This window comes from Mobula birostris, chromosome 5 (genome assembly GCF_030028105.1).
Source record: "Mobula birostris isolate sMobBir1 chromosome 5, sMobBir1.hap1, whole genome shotgun sequence".
Lineage (NCBI taxonomy): Eukaryota > Metazoa > Chordata > Chondrichthyes > Myliobatiformes > Myliobatidae > Mobula > Mobula birostris.
In genome coordinates, this window is record NC_092374.1 from 143,500,229 (window position 1) to 143,506,214 (window position 5,986).

Genomic DNA, 5,986 nt, shown 5'->3' on the forward strand with positions numbered 1-5,986 from the left:
TAGTAAAATACCAGGAGTTATTAAGAGGCAAATTGTAATTAGATATACGGACAGAGATTACACATAGAGAAATATTGGTAAATTGCACACTTTTCCAATTACTAGCAATAAAACATTTTATTCTGCAAATATTATATGCAAATTATGATGAATGTGTGGATTATAAAATGATTAATATGAATATTATTAATATTTGTATAGAAGCCACAAGGCTAAAATGAAAGATATTTTGATCTACGAAATTCAGTAGTATTGTGAAAAGATGGAAAGAAGTGGAACTGACAGAGATCAAGGGTCAGAGGAATGTCAAGGTGATCAAAGGCAAAATATGTCTGGTCACTTTCAGTCAAGATGTTTTCAACCACATCAGAGTTTTCCCAGTATTTCATACAAACCTTAAGACTCCAATTGTCTTGCAACACATGCTTGAACCGTTCTGAGAGAAATTTCAGCTCTTAGTTTCTGAAACAATGAACTCAACCCTTTAAAATCTAGGCTCCATAATATAAAGGACTCCCTGACTCCCAGAAGGAAACTTCATAAGGCAACTCCAAACCTCACTGAAATTGTTCACTCATCTCAGACATTTCTCAACTGAACAAAGTATGCCTTTTTGGAGAAGGTGTCTAAAGAGGAACTTACTTATTTGGTATCACCGTGCACGAGGAAGCGGAACTTTTCCTCCAACCTGGTAAGAAGCTGCACTTAAGGATTCCCCCTTGTTTTTTTTCGGTAGTTTCTACCCCTGTGGATGTTATGAAATGGGCAACCTTTATGTATTGCATTAATAATCTTTATTGATGTTTAGGGTTTATTGAGCAGTCTGTGGGATAAGGATTGAAGAGAGGTGTTTGTATTTGTGTGCATGTGTGTCTAAGTAAAAGCCAGCATTAAAGACCTGCAATTCTAGCCTGTTAGGCATTATATAGCCATAACTCAAGAGACTGGATTAAACTTAGATTACGAGGACACGCAGCCCTCTTTTATTGTCATTTAGAAGTGCATGCATTTGTTCCTCCAAGAATGATATCAGAGAAAACACACGACAAACTAAGACTAAAAAAACCTGACAAAAACCACATAATTATAACATATAGTTACAACAGTGCAAAGCAATACCGTAATTTGATGAAGAACAGACCACGGGCATGGTAAAAATAGTCTCAAAGTCCCTCGAATGTCCCATCATCTCACGCAGACGGTTGAAGGGAGAAACTCTCCCTGCCATGAGCTTCCAGCGCCGCAAACTTGCCGACGCAGCATCTTGGAAGCACCCAACCACAGACCGACTCTGAGTCCATCCGAAAACCTTGAGCCTCCGACACCGAGCACCAAGCACCATCTTTGCTGAGCACTTCGACCCTGGCCCCCGCAACAGGCAATAGGCAAAGCCGAGGATTTGGGGCCTTCCCCTCTGGAGATTCTCGATCGAACAGTAGCAGCAGCAGCGAAGCAGGCATTTCAGAAGTTTCTCCAGATGTTCCTCTGTGCTTCTCACGTCCATCTCCATCAAATCAGGATTGTGCACGGCCCCTGTTTAACAAATACGATATCAATTCGGAGTGGCCCATTATGATACCATTGATCCATTGTACATAGATTCTCCCTTCAGAAATGCTTATTTGCCATCCCTTGTGTCTCTCAACAAGAACTGAAGCACTCTTTCCTTGCCTTCTCCAACCTTCCTTCTCTTTATGGTTGCATTTTAAATTCAGCTTTGTGGTGTTTGTGCCCTCTCTGACTATGTCACTTGATTTAACTTTATAAGAGGTGTTAGTATTCAAGCCCTGCCACAACTGTCGAGCATTCCTCATTAATTCAAGTTTGGTGCCCTTTTTGTGCCCATTCCACCCTTACTTTTGGATAAGTTCCTGTTCAGACCCACACTGGCTAAAACTTAACACATCTCTGTATGTGGAAACCACACAAAGACTATCACACCTTTATTTGTAGCTAATATCAATAACGAATTTCGTGATGTATGCCGGTGATCTTAAAACCGGTTCTGATTCTGAAACTTTAGTGAGGAAGCTGATTAGCTGTAGAGGCATCAAAAACAATGTTTTTAAAAAAGTTTGTATATTATATATGGACAGAAGTTTATTCAACAGTTTGAGCGTGGTCTCTATTCAATTAGATGTTTTCTTAAACCCCAGTAACATCTTTTATTGTGTTCTTAACTAGAAATAATTGTTATTATTTCAATTTGAGATTCTCTACCAAGGCTGATACTGAACTTTCTCATATTTATGTGCTGAAATGCAAACATTTATTGACAGGTTTGCTAAGATTCCACTGGAAAGCACTACCCAATAGACCTGTTCCTGTCAAGCTATTGAACTGTATAGAAAATATTCAGTGGCTTAATCTGAATAAGGGCATGGACTCTCTCGATATTCTGGCCAGCAATCAAAAAACAATTTTATAGTCATGGATTTTGTGAAGATATTTGTTGCACTTCAGTGTATTTAAAATGGCCATTGAATTTGTTGACTAAACATAGTAATTCAATTTTCAATTTTAGACTGTTAAATACTTTGGAAAATTCTGAGATCATCAAATATATTGGCATGAATTTGTGGTTAGAAGTGAAGAAAAGCATGACCTTCATGTTATCTCTGACAAAATATGAACTTCCCTTTTACAGGATCTCAGTTTCTGTCAGGCAATAGTTCATTGTGGAACCCTGGCATCCAGCAGCTACAATATCTTCAGGTTGGCTGAACAGCAATCAGATGAAGGAATCCCCACAGTCAATATTCCAGGACAAAAAAGCAAAAGTTTTAACCAACACATGAAGTGTTTTCTGGAAGGCTGTAGAGCAAGCACATGAAGTTGAAAGTAGAATTTAAAATAGTAGGGATAAAATACAAACAAAACCATTTTTTAACTTTATAATCTAATGGGGAGATACTTATACTCAGTTGTGTGCACAAAATAGACAATTTAGTCAAATATTAACATTCACCCTATCAAAAAGACAGGCTGGCGGCAGAGGTGGAGGGGTGTTTCTGTTGATATAAATTAAGTCAGATGAGTTATAAGAAGTGACATAGGATCAGAAGATGTAAAATCTATGTGGGTAGATTTAATAACTTTCAAGGGTGAAAAGACTTTGATTGGAGTTATGTACAGGCCTCTGAACAACAGTCAATATGTGGGGTACCACCCACAACAGCAAGTTTTAAAAAAAAATATAAGAAATGCAGTGTTACAGTAGTCAAGGGGAACTTCCATATGCAGGTAAATGAGAAAAATCAGGTTTGGCACCGGATCACAGGAAAAGCAATTTGTAGAATGCCTACAAAGTGGCTTTTTAGAACAGCTCGAAGTTGAACACATTAGGGGAAAGACACCTTCTGATTTGGAATCGTGCAATGAGCCAGGTTTGTTTAAGGAAATCAACCCCTAGGCAATGATCACAACATGTTGGAACACACCCTGTAGTTTCAGTGGCAGTTACTACGGAGACGTGAGAGAGAAACTAGTCAAAGCTGATTGGAAGGGGACCATAAGAAGGATGATGGTAGAACAGTGATGACAGAAGTTTCTGGGATTAGTTCTGAAGATGCAGGATCATTTCATCCCAAAGATGAAGAAGCATTATAGAAGTGGCAGATGAGGGAAGTCAAGGAGACCATAAAAGCAAAATTAGCATGAAGCCAGTAGAGAAGATTAAAAACCAAGTGAAGTTAACTAAAAAGGCAATAAGGGGAGAAAAGATGAATTATGAATGGAAGCTAGCCAATACTCAAAAAGACAATAGCAACAGATTTTTTTTTCAGATATATAAAAGGTAAAAGAGAGACAGGAGTAGATATCAGAGCACTGGAAAATAACTACAGAAATAGTAATGTGGAACAAAGAAATGGCAGATGAACTTAATAAGTACTTTGCTTCAGTCTTCACTGTGGAAGATACTAATAGTATGCCAGAAATTCAAGCATCAGGGACAGAAATGAGTATATTAATAAACAGAATGTTCTTGGGAAGCTGAAAGGTCTGGTGGAAGATAAGTCACCTGGACTAGATGGACTATGCTCCAGGGTTGTCAATGAGGTAGCTGAAGAGATTGTGGAGTTATTAGTAGTGATCTTTCTATAATCACTAGATTCTGGAATGGTTCCAGATGATCGGTAATTTGTAATGTCGCTCCATTCTTTAACGAAGGTGGGAGCAATAGGCAGGAAATTATCATCCAGTTAGCCTGACTTTAGTGGCTGGCAGAATTTTATAGCCCATTATTAAGGATGATATTTCAGGGTATTTGGAGATTCATGATAAAATAGGCTGAAGTTAGCATGGTTTCTTCAGAAGAAATCTTGGCGAACAAATCTGTTGGAATTATTTGAGTAAATAACAGGCAAAGGAGAGTTAGTGCATGTTGTTTACTTGAATTTTCAGAAGGCCACACGTAAGGCTGCTAAACAAGATAAGAGCCCATGGTATTACAGGAAAGATGCAAGCATGGATAAAGAGTAGGATTAAAGGGGACCTTTTCTGGTTGGCTATTGGTAACTAGTGGTATTCTGCGAGGGTTAGTGTTGGGTCCACTAACAATTTTGTTACATGCTAATGATCAACGTGGCAGGATTCATGGTTTTGTGGCCAAGTTTTTGGACAATACAAATGAAACGTCTTTTTACAGGGCGTCTCTGGAGATGCAGCTTATTAGCCTCTTGCTAACAGCCACAGGGCTCGGTGGGGAGAAAACCACCTTTTCCAAACTCCATACGTTTAGAGTATGACTTGAGTCCCGGCAAATCCGTGAGGTTGGGGTGTCTTGCCCGTCGGAACCCCGATCTGTGTGAATACTGTGTAAATCACTGCTCTCGTGCAATCGCCGGTCGACAAGAGATAACAGACTGTACACTGCATACAATTATAAAGAAAGTATATTTCTGTATGTTAACGTAACCAAACAGTTATTAAAGAAAAGAAAGTTAAAAAAAACAAAAGGGCCCATCACAATTAAACAGTCAAATGTGCATAAAAGTTGGAGCTTATCTTGAAGTTGTCTTTAACTCATGCGCTGAACCCTCTGCGTGAAAACACACACCACCTTCTGAATCCATCTCAAACAAACGGGCTCCTCCACAGGACTATTGGCTCTTCCTCCTTGAAACCATTCATCTGCACAAAGCACGTTGTGCAACAGGGATGGCATCCTCAGCCATCTTCCCTCCTGTCTTCTCCCAGCTCGCTTCAAACAAACATCGACCCACCTCGGTGTCCGTCATAAATAGACCTCCCCCTCCATTGTTTTCTAGAATCTTCTCCCAATGCCACCACCCTGACTGGCAGACAAAACTTTCCTAAGATGAAAGCCCTTCATCTTAACTCAAGCCCAAACAGGCTGAAAGCAGACAGACTGCTTCTACATGAAAATGAAAAACCTACAACATAGCAGTAAAATTTTTAACCAGGGCATTACACAAAGATAACTGGAGCGGCAGATAATGTTGAGAAAGTAGGGTGTCTGCAGATGGACTTGGCCGTCAGGAGAATGGCAAAGAAGTAAGATATTAAATACCGTGCAGGGAAGTGTATGGTCAAGCAATTTGGCAAAAGCAGTTTTCTAATTGGGAGGAGAATTCCAACAGAAATTGGAAGTGCAAAGGGACTTGGGAGTCCTTGTACAGGTTACAAATGTTTAATTTACAAGTTGAGTCGGTAGTAAGGAAGGCAAATGCAATGTTAGCAGTAATTTTAGAGGACTAGAATGTACAAACAAAGGTATAATGCTGACATTGTATAATACATTGGTCGGATCACATTTGGAGTATCTTGAGCCGCTTTGGCCTAATATCTAAAGAAGGATGTACTGGCATCACAAAGGGTCCAGAGGAGGTTTACAATGATCCTGTGAGAGTAACATTAATATATGAACAACATTTGAAAGAGGATCTTATTGAAGTTTACCAAATATTGAAAGGCCGGGATAGATTGCACATGGAAAGGGTGCTTCCTATAGTGAGGGAGTCTA